We start from the raw sequence: 20519 nt of genomic DNA on the forward strand, positions 1-20519 counted from the left end.
TCTATGTGGAAAAAGAAAGAAAAAAAAGAGAAGAGTAGAATTGTAGGAACTAAGAATAAAAATAAGATAAGATACTACTATGTTTTTGTGGAGCAGAATTGCTAAGTAGATTCTAACTAGGGCTGCAAACGAATCGAGCCGCTCGCGTCGAGCTCGATCAATATCGAGCTTGAGTCGAGCTCGAGCTGGCTCGAGTCGAAATCGAGTTCGAACTCGAACTCAAAATATTAAGCTCATTAGTATATATATATATAATATTTTTTTATTTTAAGTATATATATATTTTTTATTTTAAGTATATATATATTTTTATTTTCTTATTTTAATAGTAAAATTACATATATATCCTTAATATTTTATTATTTATTAAGAAAAAATATTATTTTATTTATTTTTTAAAAAATAAAATAATTTTTTTTATTTTTTTTTGAGCTCGAGTTTTAAATTTGTCGGCTTGTCGAGTTTGGTAAAATTTAGTCGAGACTCGGTTTAATTAGCCCAAAACTCGACTCGACTCGGCTCGTTTGCAACCCTTGTCCTAGCTGCATGTTTCTGCCCAAAATTGATAGAAGTAAGGATGACTTGACTAATTAATGCCTGTACCAAAACGCTAGAAGTAAGAACGACTTGACTAATTAATGCCTGTATCAAAACGCTAATTTGACATATTTACTATGTGATATCTGTAGATGACAATGAAAGCTTGCTCAACATCCATACTTCTATCAACACCTATCCGATATGGAAAATGCTCTTAAAGTTTCGTGTACCACCAACTGGGGCTAACAAGCAAAACAACAATGACTTTAGTACAAAGACCAACGACTTTAGAAGTCTACGCAGGTCTACCTCAAAAGAAAAAGGAAAAAAAAAAGCGAGTTTCCCTGAAGGAAGGAAAGCAGTTCAGAGTTCGTTAATTATGAAAGAGAAACTTTACTATGGAGAAAAGTATTCCTCACTAAAACCTTTTTGACTACTAAAGCCCATTTTCCAATTAGAGAATTAGTGTGGGAATTGTGAAAAGCTACACCTAGGTCGAATTACTCAACTTTATTAGAATTTTTCCAATTAGAATTTTTGCTCTTTTAAATTTTTTTTGATTTATTCAGCTTTATTTCCGCGTTACCATCAACTCGGGCTTACAAGAAAAATACACTGTTCTGCAAAACGTTGACAACAGAAAGAGTAGATTGGAAAATAAGCATTAAAGTCCAGTTTTGCCTTCCTCAGAATTCAAGATTCAGCTGCAGCACTAATTTTTTGCATAATCTAAGAATAGTAATCAATAACCCATTTACAAATTTCCTGAAGCTTATTCCCTCCTCATGAATTTAAAATTTTCATGTTCCCCTTCCAAAATTTCCCCAAGAAAAACTTCTCCAAAAGCTGATCTTGATATTTGAGCTAATTAGCACTTTTCACAAATATTTCATACTTTCTTTTATCATATACATCATTCATCAATGCTTTTTTTTTTAAAAAAAAAGAAAATCATACATTAATGTTCACATTGTTTTCCTCTCCTCATGCATCACCCAAATGATTTGTAGTGAAGGCGCCAGAAAACTTTTCAATCGGACACAAATATATTAAGGTTCTTCTAGTTCATTCAAAATAAGAATAAGGATTGGTTCAGTCTTCCTTATAGTTACATTGTTGTGTTTACTCTGATCTTGGCTTAAAATTGATTCAAAAACTGGAGATTGTTAAGCAGCAGATTACAGAAAGTATGTGCAACTACTGTGTCGTTATGCCTGCTCTAATATTGACTAAAAGTAGATTCGGGGAAGTTATGTGCTATTACTCCTACCTCAAAAATTTTGATGTTCTTAATTCAAGACAATTCTCTTAGTCTTTATTGGAGATTCATCTTACTCAGCGAGATTGATTTTGTTTTTTTTTTTTTTCAGGTTCAACCCCAACATGGGACAATAATAATATTTACATAATTTTGAATTGCAAGAAATCAATAAACAATACAAAGGAAACGACTAACTCTTTATAACTCATTAAAGGACAATTTTTCTATGTATGGAAAACACTAACCAGTAAGGTAAACTAAACTTCTTAAGGTATTGATTTTGTAGTTATATCGTCATTAAATTAATGAATTATGTTTATGACTTCATCTTTTTATTAAAAATTGTTATCAAGTTATCACTACAAGTCTAAAACATAATTACCCTGGTAATGTAATTTTCAAATGTTAAACAAAAGCCCATCCAAGTGAAATTTAGGAAAACATCCATCCAAGTGAAATAATTTTATGAATTTTAAAGTTTCTTAATCTTTTAATCTTAGAAATTTAGGAGGGAACGAGGCAAAAGGAAAAAGAGTTTTTATGTAGCAAACAGTTCCTAGGAAAACATATATATTTAGAACAAGCACTTCATTTCTAAAGTGAAAAGGAGTAGACACATACTCACAGAATAATAATAATAATAACAAAAGTAGTAGACGGATAAATAATACAGAATTAAAAAAGAATTCATTGCTCAAGAAAAACTAAAAAACCATTTCATCCCTATAAAAAATAAGAAAAAATTTGTCAAAACGACTTTGGTAGGTACTGAAGTCTAAAAACGAAAAAGAAAACAACAAGTCTAAAACATAATTACCCTGGTAATGTAATTTTCAAATGTTAAACAAAAGCCCAGGGTGTATCCATCCAAGTGAAATAATTTTATGAATTTTAAGGTTTCTTAATCTTTTAATCTAGTTTAGACATGATAATTGAGGATATTCATTTCGCTTTATTAGATCAGCATATTTTCAATGCACTTGGGGTTTCAAAGAGACAATTGCGCATTGTTTAATTCATTTGTACAAAAACTGTCAATTTTTTTCTAAAATTCTGTGAAATTTTTCTTTAAGTTTTGTCAAGCAAATCGTGCTAAATAATATCCAACCTTCTCATTATTAAGGTTCTTGTTTTATCCACGAAAAAAATCTCTACAAAACAATATCAACAGAAAGATGAAGAGTAGACCGCAAAATGATAAAGAACAAGGACTTAGTATTCGAGTCAACATTTGATTCTCTCAATATTCAAGTCGAGATTTAAATTTAAGTCATTCAGCTATTAATTTCCCCGATACTCAAAAAATGATGCATGTGGAATTTTTTTACTAGTCTATTATTGAAAAATGAAACTATCTCCACAGACCGCTCCAATTTAGAGGCCCCAAACTTAAAGAAGAAAATGACGCCTTCTGTAAATCTGATCTTGATATTCCAAACGAACTAATTAGCATCGTTAACCCATAATCGGGTTGGCAGTTTCCTCCATCGGACCCAAATGCTCCAAAAATTATGCTTCATGGGATGCCGTGGATTATTAAACAAAACTTCTCAACCTTATTAAACTTATAGAGTAGAGTGATCTTGAGATATTAATATTAGTTAACTAGAGATTTTGAGTTTAAATCCTTCTACCTCTCTCCGCTCCTTAAATCACACTCTTTCTCTACTAGAAAAAAAATAACTTAGAACTTATTCTCATTTGTTATAAAATTTTGCAAAATCTGAATATAGAAAGTGCTTATATGGAATAATCATAATTAGTTAAAACTACTCTTTGGTAGATTATATATTTTACATTTTTTGACTACTAAAAAAAATTTAAAATCTAGATGCACAAGGAAATCAAAATATCAAAAATATTGAATATTATACAAAAATTAGGAATTACAATCCATTGAAATAATTGATTAAAGAACAAACTTTTTTTTAAACTATGAGTGAGAGGTCTCGAATTCTAGATCTCTTACTTACACTCTCTTCTCTCGTATTACCCAGCCCATCCCTCCCCCCTCAAGAACAAACCCTTGATTGTCTTCAAATGCCTTCACTTTAGTGTTTATCTCGCCAAGTGTATAGTAGCTGCAATGCTTATTTATTGCATTGGAATTATTTATTATCTTATAAAGAAGAAAATTGATTTTACCTTTTTTTTTTTGTTTAAAGTCACGCCGAACCCAAAATGAGTAGGAGTTAAGCCATAGCAATATAACTCTGTAGTAATAATGGCTGTATCCAAAGGAGAAAATTAATAAAGTAATTTTGGCTTACATTCCTATTGGATTGGAGACCCTAGATCCAATGATGGAGCCAATATATCCCATGTATGAATGCTCAATATATTGCAAGACGTGGTAGATCTCGAAGTCATCATGATGAGATTAGTCTGGAGCATTATTATCGAGTGGATATATTTCTTGCAACAATTGATTATCAATTGTAAGAGTTACATAGCAGGTTTAATGATCATACCGTGGAATTGCTTATTTTGAGCACTGCTTTAGATCCTGGAAATGGATTTATGCTATTCAAGATTGATGATATTTGTAAACTTGCAGAGAAGTTCTATCCGAATGATTTTATGGAGCAAGAACAAGTACGTCTAAGAATAGAACTTCAACATTTTGAACTCGACATTTCAAATCATCCTGAATTGCAGGAATTATCTGGTATTAATGAGTTATGTCAAGGCTTGGTGAAGACAAGAAAATCAGTGATATATCATGTTATTGATAGATTGATTAGACTTGATCTTACTCTTCCTGTATCAACTGCAACTTCAGAGTGGGCATTTTCAATTATGAAAAAATCAAGACAAAGCTCCAAAATAAGATGGAAGATAATTTCTTGAATGATTGTCTAACTGTGTATATAGAAAAGGAAGTTACTAAAAAATTTAGGAGTGATTCAATCATAGATGAATTTAGTTCTATGAAAGAGCGTAGAGCTCAATTTACTTCTAAGAAAAGATGTTAAAATTTCAAAGTATGCTAACATAACTTTTATCTTTTTTTAATTGAAAATAGTTACATTTATATTACAAGGTTATATATATATATATATATATATATATATATATATATATTGCATAGGTGACATATTGGAGAGCATCTTCTCATAATGTGCAAATTGGATGATTTGTGATGTTATAAGATATTTAATCAAAGGTTATCTTTTTTGTTAATTTTTGTTATGACTGTACCGTATATTTATGAATAAACATACCTTTATAATTAAATTTAATATTTGATATTTTTAGATGTCATATATTTAAATATAAGAAAATTATTTTGAACATAATATATTAAGATAATTTTATTAGGAAAAAATTTTGGCCCAAAAAAAAAAAAAATCCTGGCTCCGTCACTTCCTAGATCCTACTCTCTTTAGTCTTTACCAACCTAAAGAGAGAGCCCTTCTCCGTTTGCTACATATATCCGAGCCCCTTCTCCGTTTGCTACATATATCCGGCTTCTTCTTCTTCTTCTTCTTCTTATTTTTTTTAAAAAAAATTCAGTCAGCCAATGTTTAACAAGTATGCTCCAACTTCAGATTTTGGTAGTTTTGTTGTCCCTATTCTTGATTTACTTCTTGGTGTCTGGGTTCTCATTTTATTCTTTTATAAATGACCATTGTCAAGTACATGTTGATTATTTATTCAATTCCAAAAACACCAGCTGTGACCATAGCCCATCCACTTGCCGGGGCACCGACATCAATTTAAAGTGCCCGTTTCAATTTAGAGGTGATGATCCTGATTTGTGCCCTGAACGTCGTGTTGTTGAATTCTCTTGTGAAAATAATCGCACTGTTCTATCCTTTAGCAGTGTTCTATCCTTGAGTGTTGGTTCCTATCGGGAGATACAGTATAACTTTTCTGTGGATCTAAACAGTATTGATTATGAGCAACAGACACTTCGTATATTTGATCCTGGGGTGCAAAAGAACAACTGTTCTACTCTGCCACCCTACCCATTCAGTCCATACTTGATAGGGTATAATTTGTTAGTAATTTTATTATTAATTTCCCCTTCTATCCCGGACAAATATTGTGTTAATTGCTGATATTTACTCATATTTGATATCTGGACCCAATTCCAGGAGTGGAGCAGATAACTACAAAAAGAGGGACTTTTGGATGCAAATTTGGGAGACTCCAGCAGAAAGCCTCAATTGGCTGGGACCACAAGAGCTACAAGAGCTAGTAAAGGCAACGTACAAAGCCTTAGGAACAAGAAGTAATTCGGCAGCTTGTGGCCAATTGGTGGGGACCGCGCAGAGGCTCAAAACAAGGAGATGAATTCGGCAGCTTGTGTCCAATTGGTGGGGACCACTGGATATCTTTCCTTTGGCTTTAAATAGGGAGCTAACGTACAGAGGCGAGGGACCGCTTTTAGTTTAGCTTTTTAGCCTAGTCTTTAGTTTAGTTTTTTTCTTTCTTTTCCTTGGACTGGCCTCTGACACACGCCAGGTGCTTGACAATATTCCCCAACGGGGAAAACCTCCTTCATTCCTTATTTCTTAGTACAAAACGATGCCTTCGCAATTTATTAACTCGTGTGGTGATTTAATTATGCGGCGTGGCTAAGTCTTTCATCTAGTCAAGGGTCAACTCGACGGCGCAGTCCCGAAAATCTGTGAGATCTAATTAGTTTTCACGTGTTCCTTTATCTATTAATATTTGCATGTTGTCTGATTTAATTTTCATGGGATTATTTTATTAATTGGATGTCAAGGGCCCGATGTTCAACTTGATTTATTAATCTCGTGCCAATTTAGTCAATTAAATCCGTAATTGTTTGATTGATTAATATTAGTGGCAACTGGTGTGTTTACACATTAGAGGAATGTGCAATCTAATTTAAATAACCCTCGTAGCGTGTTATTGATTAGGGCTAGGTTTTTCTGGTTATTAATGCAATTAGAAAATTAATTCCTACGGTCGTACCTAGGAGTACTTTTCTGGTTAGGGGTGATTAATGGTCGTACCTTGGTCACCTATAACTTAAGGAAAAATTGGTTGTCAGACTATAACTAGCCTATTAATACATTAAGTGAACCTCTCCTGCATCAATGATCGGATAAATGGACTGTGCCTGAGTAGTTGTATCCTTGACTAGAATTTATTTATTCCTGATTAAATTCCTGCTATATTTGCGCTAGTTATTTATTCATTTTTAGTTAAATTGTTTAATTGTTTTTAGTTGCATTCCGGTGAAATCCCCCTTTATCAATTGGACTTTGAAAGAGACAGATATCTCCAGTCCCTGAGGAGACGACCCTACTTGCCACTGTCTACTATTTAGTAATTTTTGTCAATTAATGAATTCTGGTATATTGGGTTAAGCAAACTCTTCGGGAATAGGGTGAATCAAGTAACCCATTGCACACCTAGAGTCCCTGCTCCAGTACCTAGGATTAATTATTGACTGCTTTTGGTGGTAGCTAGGTTCTATTATTATTATTATTATTGCACAGGCTGATGACCTGTCAATTTTTGGCGCCGTTGCCGGGGACTGGCGTTATTATTTGTTTCTTTTTAAATTCAATTTTGTCCTAATTTTCTGGTCTTCTTCTAGTGTATGCCTCGATCTTCTCGTACAGGTGATTTGATTTTTGACCACGAGATAGAGAAGACCGCGCGTAGAACGAGAAAGGAAACCAGACAACTCAGAGAAGAGCACTCCAGGGCTACATCTCAAAGACCCGAGTCAGAAGTTGAACCAACAGATTCGTTTGGTGACACTTCAAGTGACTCTGACCAGGAGGAAGGAACCATGGCTAATGCACAAACATTAAGGGAGTTGGCTGCTCCTGATTTAACTCAGCAGCCTTTGTGCATTACTTTCCCCGCTTTAAATGACAACATTCCATTTGAACTAAAATCTGGTCTGATTCAGCTTTTACCCTCTTTTCATGGTTTACCAGGTGAAGAGCCGTATAAGCATCTGCAGGAGTTTGATGTTGTTTGCAACAGTATGAAACCCCCGGGAATCACAGAAGAGCAGATAAAAATGAGGGCATTCCCCTTCTCCTTGAAAGATTCTGCGAAGGACTGGCTGTACTACCTGTCACCAGGTAGCATCACCACGTGGGGCCAATTGATGAAAAAATTTTTGGATAAATATTTTCCTGCATCCAGGGCTGCAAGTCTAAGGAAAGAAATTTGTGGGATCAAACAGCATCCAGGGGAGTCACTTTACGAGTATTGGGAACGGTATAAGAACTTGTTGCGCAGGTGCCCCCAACACCAAATAAGTGAGCAGTTGATCATACAATATTTTTATGAGGGACTCATTTTTAGAGACAGGAGCATCATTGATGCTGCAAGTGGAGGGGCACTGGTGAACAAAACCCCTCAGGAAGCACGGGAGTTAATAGAGGGGATGGCAGAGAACTCACAGCAATTCAGTACAAGAGAGGATGTTCCAATACGTAGGGTGAATGAGATAGAGACACCCTCTGTGCAGCAGCAGCTAAATGAGTTGACTGCTTTTGTTAGGCAACAGGCTGTGAGAAATGCATCACAAGCCAGGGTATGCGGGATTTGCACCGGTATAGGCCACTCTGCAGACATGTGCCCAATGATTCAGGAAGAAACTGCAGAACAGGTGAACATGGCTGACCACGCGCCCGCGCCAAGGAAGCAGTACGACCCTTACTCAAGCACCTACAACCCCGGGTGGAGAGATCATCCCAACCTCAGTTATGGAGGGAATAGGCAACCCAACTTTACACCGAACAGGCAGTCTAGCTTTGTGCCAAATAAGCCACCAGGGTACCAGCAGCAATACCAACCCCGACCACCTCCGCCCCCTCAATCCGGTTCATCTATGGAGGAGATGATGAAACAAATGATGACAACCATGGCACAAAATCAGCAAAGGACAGAGGCAACTATTATGCAAAATCAGCAAAGGACGGAGGCAACCATTATGCAACATCAGCAAAGGACGGATTCCGAAATGCAGGACATAAGGAATCAGATAAGTCAACTGGCCACAACAATCAACCGCTTGGATGCCCAAAATCAAGGTAAATTGCCATCTCAACCTGAGTTGAACCCGAAGAATGTGAGCGCCATGACCTTGAGGAGTGGCAAGGAAGTTCAAGGGCCTGAGCCTGTGATCCCCAAGGACAAGGATGAAGAGAAGATCGAAAGTGAGCTCGAAAGGGAGGACAGCAATGGTGCAGATCCACAGGTACTTCCTGACCCAACAATTACAGTTAGGACTAACCCGCCTCCTTTTCCTAGCAGGTTGGAAAAATCAAAGAAGCAGGATAAGGAGAGGGAAATCTTGGAGGTTTTTCGCAAGGTTGAGATAAATATCCCCCTCTTAGACGCCATCAAACAAGTACCAAAATATGCCAAGTTCCTAAGGGACTTGTGTGTCAACCAAAGGCGATTGAGAGGGGATGAACGGGTTATTGTTGGGGAGAATGTGTCAGCGGTCCTGCAGAGAAAGCTCCCACCGAAGTGCGGGGACCCAGGTATGTTTACTATTCCCTGTAGGATAGGTAATACTGTGATCAGAAGGGCCATGTTGGATCTGGGAGCATCAATTAATGTCATGCCTAAGTCTATCTATGCTTCTCTAAAATTAGGTCCATTAAAAGAAACTGGAATTATCATTCAATTAGCTGACCGAACTAATGCATATCCTGATGGGTTGGTTGAAGATGTATTGGTAAAAGTTAATGATTTGGTGTTTCCAGCTGATTTTTATGTACTGGATATGGATGATGATCACTCCCCTGATCCCTCACCTTTGTTATTGGGTAGACCTTTTATGAGCACTGCACAGACGAAAATTGATGTTAATAAGGGTACCTTGTCCATGGAGTTTGATGGGGAAATTGTGCATTTTAATATTTTTGATACTATGAAATACCCCTCGAACTCCAACTTTAGCTCAGTTTTCTCTGTGAGTGCTATTGATCCTGTAGTGCAGGAAGTGTTTGAAACTGATGGCAGGGATGAGTTGGAGGTGGCTTTAACCAAGCACCTCGAGTTGGAGACAACTCCTCAGGTGGAGTGGAGTGAGGATTTAAAATGCACAATAGGTGCATTACACTCATTGCAGACCACCAGGAAAAGGTATGAAGTCTTACCTATTTTTACTCCCGAGCCTCATCAGAGGGTATTGCCATCTGTGGTGCAGGCACCTGTACTGGAGTTGAAACCTCTACCAGAGCACCTGAGATATGCATATTTGGGTGATAATGAGACACTCCCGGTGATTATCTCGTCGGCACTGTCAAAAATCCAGGAAGAGAAATTGATCCGGGTCCTTCGGGAGCATAAAGAGGCGATAGGCTGGACAATCGCAGACATTAAGGGGATAAGCCCGGCCATCTGTATGCACCGGATTAGGCTAGAAGACGATGCCAAACCTGTTAGGCAGGCTCAAAGAAGGCTCAACCCCCTCATGATGGAAGTTGTAAAGAAAGAGATTCTAAAACTGCTAGATGTGGGGATCATCTTTGCAATATCTGATAGCCCTTGGGTGAGTCCGGTTCAGGTAGTCCCGAAGAAGGCAGGAGTAACGGTAGAAGCCAACCAAACGGGTGAGCTCGTGCCAGTGCGCAAACCCACTGGATGGAGGCAGTGTATAGACTACCGTAGGCTGAACGCCGTCACTAAAAAGGACCACTTCCCTCTCCCTTTCATTGACCAAATGGTTGAACGTTTAGCTGGTAAGGCTTATTATTGCTTTTTGGATGGATTTTCAGGATACTTTCAGATAGCAATTGCCCCAGAGGATCAAGAGAAGACAACCTTCACGTGCCCGTTCGGGACCTTTGCCTACAGACGAATGCCATTTGGGTTGTGCAATGCACCTGCGACTTTCCAACGATGTATGGTAAGTATTTTTTCTGAATATGTGGAGAAAATTATTGAAGTTTTCATGGATGATTTCAGTGTATATGGTGATAGTTTTGATACGTGTCTAGATAACCTGAAATTGATCCTGATAAGGTGTATAGAGACTAATCTCGTGCTTAATTGGGAAAAATGTCATTTTATGGTTGAACACGGGATAGTCCTGGGTCATATTGTATCATCTAAGGGCATTGAAGTTGACAGAGCTAAAATAGACGTTATTTCTGCATTACCTTACCCCGCAAATGTGCGGGAGGTGCGTTCTTTTCTTGGGCATGCAGGTTTTTATCGAAGGTTCATCAAGGATTTTTCAAAAATTGGGGCCCCGTTGTTCCAACTCTTGCAAAAGGATGTAGCCTTCGAGTTTGATGACAAGTGTGAGAGAGCCTTTGACAAGCTGAAGGAATTGTTGACTTCACCCCCAATCATCCAGCCCCCCGATTGGAGGTTGCCATTTGAGATCATGTGCGATGCCAGTGATCATGCTGTTGGGGCTGTACTGGGGCAAAGAGTAGGGAAGGCAGCTCACGTCATCTACTATGCATCCCGAGCATTGAATGGAGCCCAGTTGAATTACTCCACCACTGAGAAGGAGCTTCTTGCAGTAATTTTTGCTCTAGAAAAGTTCAGGTCATATCTGTTAGGTGCTAAAGTGATTGTATTTTCTGATCATGCAGCATTAAGGTACCTGATGACCAAGAAAGATGCAAAACCGAGGCTCATCAGGTGGATATTGCTACTACAGGAATTTGACCTGGAAATAAGGGATAAAAGAGGCTCAGAGAATTTAGTAGCTGACCATCTGAGTCGTATACCCGTTGGAGATGATAATGAACCATTGAGGGATGCATTCCCTGAAGAGCACTTATTTTCTTTAAATTCTCAGTTGCCTTGGTATGCTGATTTAGTCAATTATTTGGTAACTGGTAATTTTCCTGCAGGTTGGCAAAAATCGAAGAGGGATAAATTGAAGAGCGACGCCAAGTATTTCATCTGGGATGACCCATACTTATGGAAGAGATGTGCAGATCAGGTGATGAGGAGATGTGTAAGTGAAATGGAATTTCAATCGATTTTAACTTTTTGTCATACTTTTGCCTGTGGAGGTCATTTTGGACCCAAGAGAACTGCTCATAAGGTTTTAGAAAGTGGATTTTATTGGCCTTCATTGTTTAAGGATGCCTATGTGTTTTGTAAGTCATGTGATCGCTGTCAAAGGGTAGGTAATATAGCCCGTAAAGATCATATGCCCCAAGTCCCGATGGTTTTTGTAGAAATTTTTGATGTCTGGGGTATAGATTTCATGGGGCCTTTTCCTACTTCATTTGGTTTTCTGTATATTTTGCTGGCAGTTGATTATGTGTCTAAATGGGTGGAGGCTAAGGCCACTCGAACTAATGACTCGAAAGTGGTTGCAGATTTTATCAGGTCTAATATTTTTGTGCGATTTGGAATGCCAAGAGCTATTGTCAGTGACAGGGGAACGCACTTTTGCAACAAAACCATAGCTGCGTTGTTTCGCAAGTATGGTGTACTCCACAGGGTCTCAACGTCATACCACCCTCAGACCAATGGTCAAGCGGAGGTGTCGAATCGGGAGATTAAGTCCATCTTGGAGAAAATGGTGCGCCCTGATAGGAAAGATTGGAGCCACAGGTTGGAGGACGCACTTTGGGCCTATCGGACGGCATACAAGACACCTATAGGGATGTCTCCCTATAGGTTGGTATTTGGTAAGCCGTGTCATCTTCCAGTAGAGTTCGAGCATAAAGCATTTTGGGCAGTTAAGCAATGCAATATGGATATTGAGGAGGGCGGAATCCACAGGAAGTTACAATTACAGGAGTTGGAGGAGATTCGCAATGAAGCTTATGAGAATGCGGTAATTTATAAGGAGAAAAATAAAATTTTTCATGACCAACAGATCTCAAGGAAGACTTTCGAGTGTGGGCAAAAAGTTCTGCTATACCACTCCAAATTGCAGTTATTTCCAGGTAAATTACGTTCTCGTTGGATTGGCCCTTTTGTTGTGACTAATGTCTTCCATTATGGTGCAGTCGAGATCCAAAGTTTGAAAGCTGAGAAGAAATTTGTAGTGAATGGTCATCGTCTCAAACCGTATTATGAAGGGGCTCCAACTGAACGGGTGGAGGTGATGCACTTGGAGGATCCTACTTGCTTAGTTTAAGGAAATTTTTGGACAATGTCTAGCCAAAGACATTAAAGAAAAGCGCTCATTGGGAGGCAACCCAATTGTTTCTTTTAATTGTTTATTGGTTTCCTGTCATTGTTTGAATCTGTTTTCCTTCAACTTGACTGATTTTGGGTGTTAGTTTTCGTTTTTGCTGGTTTGTAGGCGACCTTCAGTTATGACGTGCCCGCGTGGTGATGTGCAGGATGCTCACGATCAGGAAATTCTGAAACTTCTGGGAGCTCTCCTGCCATCATGACGTGCCCGCGTGGTGATGTGCAGGATGCTCACGATCAGAAAATTCTGAAACTTCTGGGAGCTCTCTTGGCCTTATGACGTGCCCGCGTCACGTTCGCGGGAAAGGTAAGGATTCAAATAAAAAAAAAATGAAAAAAATATAGAAAAACTATTATTATTATTTCAGTTATTCAAATAATAACAAAACAAAAAAAAAGAATAAAAATAAAAAAAAATAAATAAATAAAATATATATATAATAATATTAGTAATAATAAATTAAAAATAAAAAAAAAATTTCTTTTTTTTTTTCCTTCTTTTCTTCTCTTTCTTTCCTTTCTTTTTCTTTCTTTCTTCTTCTTTCTTTCCCTTTTTCTTTCTTCTCCGCTGTTTTGCTGCTCCCCTGCTCTCTGCGCACGCCGCCACGCTTCCATTTACTGCCACCGCCGCCGCTGTCCCCCTCGCATCGAGCTCCACCAGTCGCCACAAGCCTGCGCCGCCGACCCACCAGCTCTTTCTCACCGCAGCCGACCCACAACCGCGCGTAGCTGCCGCCGCAACCAGTAGACCCATTCCCCCTCTCACCCAGCAGATCCATCGTCGCCGCCATCTCCCTCACGTGCAGCTACTGAGCTCAGCCGCGCCATCCCTTTCTCCCATCTGCCAGCACGCCGCTGCCTCCCAAGGCCACACCAGCCCAAGCTGCCAGCACGCCGACGCGAGCGCCGCCGCCGCTGCCCAGTCCGCGTCCGCCATCCACCCGAGCCGCCGCCATCCACGCTGGAGTCGCGCGCCGCTACTGTTTTGACCCGATTTCAGGGAAGTTTGGTCCTTTTCCCTCTCACTTTTGCTTTCTATTTGTCACATTGAGGACAATGTGTCCTATAGGTGTGGGGGGAATGGGTCTAAAGTGGTGCTGGTGTTTTCCGTTTTTAGTAGTTTTTATTTCTTAGTAATTTTTAGTTTTCAGTTTTAGTTCTTAGTTTTTAATAGTTTCTAGTTTTATTAGTTTTTAGTTTTAATTCTAGTTGTTTATTTTTCTTTCTTTGTGACTATTAATTCTAGTTTTAATCCTATGTTTTTAGTCCCAAACGAAAAAAAAAACCAAAAAAAAAAAAAAAACAAAACAAAAAAATTATTTGGTTTATTGACTCTAGTTCTACTTTTGCCAAGTTCTTTTTAAGTATAATGTATCGGGTTAGTGTGGTTGGATTCGAGATGTCTCCTTGGTGAATATCGGACTGCTTGGTTCTTTTGATTTCCGTGTTAACTTTTCTAGGCATTGGGAATGACTGTTGGCATTTTAATGTGAACTGGTCCAATATTGACTCCAGTTCTCCATGTTTGGCAATAATGAGGCGAGCTGCCCCTATGTTTAGTTGTTAGCGCTGTTATTTTGCGTTTCTGCTTTGATTAGCTGTGAATAAGCTTGACTGTACTCCTCTATTGGCTACTACCGAGTAACCGGGAATCTGTACCTAAAAGTGTCGATTCTCGCGTCAAAAGGTGGTACTTAATATGAGTACGTGGTTGCATAGCGGTAGGAGCTGAGTAACCGGGCTCCTTCATCTAAAAATGTTGGAGTTCGCGTCAAAAGGCTCCGGCGGCTAGAGACTAAGTTTTCGTGTGTCAAATATTATTATGTGCTTTATTAAAAAAAAAAAAAAAAAAAAGGGGAAAAAAAAAAAGAGAGAATACATAATAGGGAAGCTTGCTGGTTTATGGACTCAATATGGGGACTTGTGTGAATATTTGGACCATTAGCTGATAAATGCTGTGTGTCATTCCTTTTCCTTAGACTAGTTAATTTGGAAATTGAAGGAGTGTGCGGTAGAGGCTAACTGGGGGGATGTTTCTCGGATTTTAACTACTAGTGCCCGACATATGATTTTCTCTTGAATCTCTTGGCAATGTGGTAGATTAGAGTGATGACCGATATATGATTTTTGGGTCTGTCCACTTTTCCCATGCTTGAGGGCAAGCATGATTTAGGTGTGGGGGGAATTGATAGGGTATAATTTGTTAGTAATTTTATTATTAATTTCCCCTTCTATCCCGGACAAATATTGTGTTAATTGCTGATATTTACTCATATTTGATATCTGGACCCAATTCCAGGAGTGGAGCAGATAACTACAAAAAGAGGGACTTTTGGATGCAAATTTGGGAGACTCCAGCAGAAAGCCTCAATTGGCTGGGACCACAAGAGCTATAAGAGCTAGTAAAGGCAACGTACAAAGCCTTAGGAACAAGAAGTAATTCGGCAGCTTGTGGCCAATTGGTGGGGACCGCGCAGAGGCTCAAAACAAGGAGATGAATTCGGCAGCTTGTGTCCAATTGGTGGGGACCACTGGATATCTTTCCTTTGGCTTTAAATAGGGAGCTAACGTACAGAGGCGAGGGACCGCTTTTAGTTTAGCTTTTTAGCCTAGTCTTTAGTTTAGTTTTTTTCTTTCTTTTCCTTGGACTGGCCTCTGACACACGCCAGGTGCTTGACAATATTCCCCAACGGGGAAAACCTCCTTCATTCCTTATTTCTTAGTACAAAACGATGCCTTCGCAATTTATTAACTCGTGTGGTGATTTAATTATGTGGCGTGGCTAAGTCTTTCATCTAGTCAAGGGTCAACTCGACGGCGCAGTCCTGAAAATCTGTGAGATCTAATTAGTTTTCACGTGTTCCTTTATCTATTAATATTTGCATGTTGTCTGATTTAATTTTCATGGGATTATTTTATTAATTGGATGTCAAGGGCCCGATGTTCAACTTGATTTATTAATCTCGTGCCAATTTAGTCAATTAAATCCGTAATTGTTTGATTGATTAATATTAGTGGCAACTGGTGTGTTTACACATTAGAGGAATGTGCAATCTAATTTAAATAACCCTCGTAGCGTGTTATTGATTAGGGCTAGGTTTTTCTGGTTATTAATGCAATTAGAAAATTAATTCCTACGGTCGTACCTAGGAGTACTTTTCTGGTTAGGGGTGATTAATGGTCGTACCTTGGTCACCTATAACTTAAGGAAAAATTGGTTGTCAGACTATAACTAGCCTATTAATACATTAAGTGAACCTCTCCTGCATCAATGATCGGATAAATGGACTGTGCCTGAGTAGTTGTATCCTTGACTAGAATTTATTTATTCCTGATTAAATTCCTGCTATATTTGCGCTAGTTATTTATTCATTTTTAGTTAAATTGTTTAATTGTTTTTAGTTGCATTCCGGTGAAATCCCCCTTTATCAATTGGACTTTGAAAGAGACAGATATCTCCAGTCCCTGAGGAGACGACCCTACTTGCCACTGTCTACTATTTAGTAATTTTTGTCAATTAATGAATTCTGGTATATCGGGTTAAGCAAACTCTTCGGGAATAGGGTGAATCAAGTAACCCATTGCACACCTAGAGTCCCTGCTCCAGTACCTAGGATTAATTATTGACTGCTTTTGGTGATAGCTAGGTTCTATTTTTATTATTATTATTGCACAGGCTGATGACCTGTCAATACTACTATCAACCTGGTGCGGATTATGACATGGAGATTGGTCCCGATACTGGTTCGTTGGTCTTTGTCAGCTGTAAAAATCCGGTGAAATCGAAATATCCTCTTTATGTAGACACTGCTTCCTGTAATATCAGTGCAAATCATTTTTCAAAAATGAAAGCTCCGTCCAATAATTACAGCTATGTTGTGGTGGGCAAAAATATGGTGGCATCTGACATTGAAGAGTCGTGCACTGTCTATAAGACAGCTCCTGTAGACCTGCGGTGTCTACCTAATGTAACAGCAGGAGATGTTTCGTTTCAAGACATCCACAATCTTCTGTCCAATGGCTATGAGATCAGTTGGTACGAAGGCTCGGAGTCCAGCTGGAGCACGAAGAAATCGTTTTTTTGTAAGTACACTGACTTGAAGATTTATTAACATCGTAATTGATGATTGATTATGGTGATCCTTTAAAAGTATTCAGTACTACTGCTTGAAACTATGTTTTTGGGAAATTAATGCCAAATTAATGCATATTAATTGGAAGATTTTAAGTTAAGATGTGAAGTGGTACATTTGGGGCTAAATATGGTAGTACTGCTATTCATCTTTCTTTTTTTAAAAAAAAAAATTATAGAACAACCAAATATTGTTGATGAGTACAACCGTTTATTTTAAATTGCATACACCATATAGGTCTTAATATAATGTTCAAAATATAATTGATTAGTCAATCTCAAATTCTCCTTTGAATAGTGCAATTCTTACTCCAATCTTTGGAGGCTAAATATAGTAGTAGGTACTTTTTTTTTTATTTAACAATCAAAATATTGTTAACAGCCAGTTATTTCAAATTCATACATCATATAAGTGGGTCTAGACTTTCAAAATGTGGATTTAGATTATCTCAAATTCTCCTTTTAATTGCGAAATTCTTGCCCCAGTTTTTGCTAGTAACTCATTTTTCTCGAGAAAAAAAAAAAAGAAACGAGAGTAGAATATGAAATTTGACTGAGTCAATTCTGGGAAAAGTCCCTTTCGTTTTCCAGCTTCAATGTATCATTCATGTAACGAATTGCATTACCAAATATCACTACTTTGTGTAAGGCCTTGCTATCCAGTAAATGCTTGCGAATGACATTAACTAAAGACACTTTTTTCTTTTTTTTTTTGTTTGGTATGATTGCGTTCAGTTATTGTACCTCTTATAAATCTTATGACATTTGGTGTTTACAATCAATAGCAACTAATAAAATGAAAAATTACAATAACGGTACGTAACGTAACCGTACCCGCTCCGATTCCCCTAAATCATTTGTTTAATTTGGAAACTAATTACGTGAATTTTTTTTATTTTTCTTTTTTGGGGAATGAGGGTACCAGAAACCTTGCTACTGCTATTTTGTCTTTACTAGTTGTCTTTATCGCTGTGTATATTCTCACATAGTTTTTCATTTGATTTTTTAAGTATGAAATCAAGTCAAATTAGAATACTTGGAAATGTTATTTGTTTTATGATCCTAACAAACACATGAATTATTGAATTCTCATTTGAATTTATTGTCGTAGTGATTTGAAACCGGTGAATTAATAGTAATTAATAAAAGTTCATTTTCAAGTATCCAATTGGAATCTTTTATCGTTTGGAAAAAAAAAAAAGTATCCAATTGGACATTGACTTTGACTTTTCTCCTTGGGCGATGTAGGTCCCCTAGTAGAAGCAATCCTCGACCGCGTTGACACATTCGGAAGTGAGTAAACTTGTTTCTTTCGTGTGCAAAAAAAACCATTCTTATTTCCATTATAACCTTTTTTCTTTCATAAGCAGCTTGCGTGGGTTTTGCTGTCAAATTTTTTGGTAAGGCATCTGATTTGTAGTCGATAACTCTATCCATTGGGCATATATATATATATATATAAACTAGAAGTCAATCATAGCAAGTCTTCTTGTTCTCTTCTTCGATTTCAGTTCTACTCATTGCGGCAAAAAGTGTCCTTGGCATTGCCATCTTGTCTGCGTTCCTGCTTTATAGGTGGCATCGGAGGCATTTATCAAGGTATGATACAATAGAAGATTTCCTACAAACAAACAGCAGACTCATGCCCATTAGGTACTCATATAGAGAAATCAGGACAATGACGAAAAATTTTAAAGAAAAACTAGGCGAAGGAGGCTACGGTATGGTTTACAAAGGCAAATTGCGCAGTGGAGATCGATGCTGTTGCTGTCAAAATGTTGAACAAGTCAAAAGCTAATAGTCAAGAGTTCATCAATGAAGTTGCAACTATTGGAAGAATACACCATGTGAACGTGGTTCGGTTAGTGGGATTTTGTGTCACTGCCTCAAAACATGCTCTGGTGTATGATTACATGCCAAATGGCTCTCTGGATAAGTTAATTTTCTCAGATTGTCAAAATAGTTTTCCATTGAGTTGGAAACAAGTTTGTGATATTGCAAAGGGGGTTGCTCGTGGCATTGATTACTTGCATCAAGGGTGTGATATGCAAATTCTGCATTTTGATATTAAACAGCATAACGTCTTACTCGATGACAACTTTGTTCCAAAAGTTTCAGACTTTGGACTTCCAAAACTTTACCCAATGCAAAAGAGTATTGCAACTCTTACTGCTGTGAGAGGAACATTAGGTTACATGGCCCCGGAGTTGTTCTACAAAAGGATTGGAAGAGTCTCACACAAGGCAGACGTTTACAGCTATGGAATGTTACTAATGGAGATGGCTGGGAGGAGGAGAAACGTGGATGCGCATGCCGAGCATTCTAGTCAAATATACTTCCCTTCATGGATATATGACAAATTCGATCAGGCGGAGGAAATGGAAATCGGAGATCATGCAACTGAAGAAGAAAAGACAATTACAAGAAAATTGATTTTGATTGCCTTGTGGTGCATACAGATGACACCTGAGGATCGTCCTTCAATGAGAGAAGTCTTAGAAATGCTTGAAGGTGATGCTAGTGACCTAAAGTTGCCTCCTAAACCGTCGTTTTACCCTCCAGATTCACCCATATCCATGCAAAGAAGCAGCGATAGTAGTTCTTCTCATGAGTCAATGGTGCCCCTATGTAGCTCTGTTGCTTTAGAAATAGAGCAGATGGATGACTAAGTAGAACTCGTGCTTTCAGTGAAATCTTTGTCAAGTGGATTTGTCTTTCAAACTCTCAATATGCCACCTAGTACCAGATAACATGGCAAACTGAAATATCAGTTTGGTATCACTAAACTGAAGGGTAGCACCTTGATATATGCTTCATATATAATAGTAATACCTGCATCAATCTACAATTGAGTTTAACTTAATAATTTCTACAATTGAGCTCCAACACATTTTTTTTTCTCAAACTAATTATGTTATCTAAAACAGCGAGCAGCATATCTAAATATTTCCTCCAAATTCGTAAGATCGATCTTTCCAATACTGTTGCTGTTAGTAGTCAAATTGTTAGTTTGATATAGTAGTCAATTACTAGCATAACCTGCTGAAAGATATGCAATAGTAGGAGCTGCCATATTAGTCTTGAGAAGTCGTTGTTTGAGGTAGGTAAATCAACAATTTTTGTATTTCTAGGATCAAAAGGACATCCTTAGAAATTTGAATAAGATTTACAATTCTTTAGTGACAAAACTCCAATGGTTGTTTAAGCACTTCAAATCTAGTACAAAAAATAGGCAAACCAGCGTTCAAATTTTTAGCCAACCTATCAGTTTAACGTGCAGGGAAAGAACACAAAATGGAGAATGGCACTTTACTATCAGAAAAGATTAAGTGGAACTTTTTGGGTAGAAGTAGCTGAGATTATGTAGTGGGGTAGGCACAAGAGAAATGGAATAGGTATGTAAATAGAAGAAAATAAGAATTACTATGTCCTAGTGTTTGTCTGAATTGAGCTGAC

The 20519-nt window shown here is 37.9% G+C and overlaps 1 pseudogene; it reads left to right on the top strand.

The window, feature by feature from the left end:
* The first annotated feature begins 5325 nt into the window (after nt 1-5325).
* LOC113767498 lies at nt 5326-19882 on the top strand (annotated as a pseudogene).
* Nucleotides 19883-20519: the final 637 nt, after the last annotated feature.

This window comes from Coffea eugenioides, chromosome 4, assembly GCF_003713205.1.
Source record: "Coffea eugenioides isolate CCC68of chromosome 4, Ceug_1.0, whole genome shotgun sequence".
NCBI lineage: Eukaryota > Viridiplantae > Streptophyta > Magnoliopsida > Gentianales > Rubiaceae > Coffea > Coffea eugenioides.